Raw genomic sequence first — 1396 nt, 5'->3', positions numbered from 1 at the left:
TTGTCGTTTATGAAATTTGTATTATTAATTCTCAATTAATTAACATTCACATTAATCTAGATTCAATGAATTTTCACTAATAAAAATTTCACTTATAAATCAACGGGTGTTGAAAAAATCAAAGTGAATGATGAGTGCCACATGGAATGATGTCAAAGTTAATGTAAAATTGAATGTACATACAGCAAGCTTGTTTATTCATATTCATGTATCTAGAAATTTTAATAGGTTATTTAAATTTATGTATTAATAATTAATTTTTATGTATCAAATGTAATATAAAAAGATTGCTCATTTATAGTATTTCATCATTACAAAAATTTTGAATTATAGAAATTGAGTTTTTAAAGTAAAATTTGTGTACAATTATCTTTTCTTAAATTTTTGTACTAAATTTCATTTTCTTTTATTCGTCTGAGACTCATCAAATCGTCCAATAAATTGATACCAAATATTACTTTTACATCATTTATACTTACAAAGTATTTTAGAATAAAGTGAAATTCACATTCAACTTTGACTAGTTCCATAAAATACGTTATTAGAATTAATTATTGACTTTGAATGAAATTAAACTATGATAATCAGTGAAGTCTTGTGGTTAAAATTTATGACAATCCAAACTATGGGCAAATGAATTCAATTCCAAACTTTTCGTAGGAACGGTCTATCACAAACTGATGATTTAAATTTTGAAAGGCCAACGCAACGCGGGGAATCCAATCACATGTTAAGCTTTTGATTCAGGGCCCAGCCTTTTGTAAGCCATGGAATGTCAAATCCCAATTAATTCGATCCCATTTCACACTTTCACACACACGCTTTAGCTTTCTCGACTAATGGATACTTTTTTTTAGGAGTATTCACATTTTTTAAATAGCGATTTGATTGATATAATTTGACATTAGATCGATGAAAGTAATATTTAAGTCATTTCATGGCACAAGACTCTTTCAACTTGAGGAGTTTGCAAACAATGCTTAAGACTATGTTTTGTGATCTTTCCTTTGGGGATAAACTCTCTTAACTAACAATTTTTTAAGTTTTCCATTATCTTAGCTTCCTAAAAATAAATTTCATTTTAAGCTTCAAACCAAGCAATATTGTCCTTATCTCTCGAGTCGAGTCAATTTGGTATGCCTATTAATCCAACTTTCACGAGATTAATTCAATTATTGAAAAAAAACAAAAAAAACACCAGAGTCGTTCTTATAGAAAACCAAAATGGGTGATTCATGACTTTGCTTCGATATCTGCAATTGCAACTAAAGTAGACTTTGATTATTCGACTTTAGCTTATAAATGAATTATGCTCCTTAAAATTTCAAAAATTAAAAATTCTATTTTGTCGGCCAATATAGTACAACAACTTTGTACATGCATAGGTGATATAGTA

The sequence above is a fragment of the Olea europaea genome, chromosome 6 (assembly GCF_002742605.1).
Source record: "Olea europaea var. sylvestris chromosome 6, O_europaea_v1, whole genome shotgun sequence".
NCBI lineage: Eukaryota > Viridiplantae > Streptophyta > Magnoliopsida > Lamiales > Oleaceae > Olea > Olea europaea.
This window is presented reverse-complemented; position numbering follows the sequence as displayed.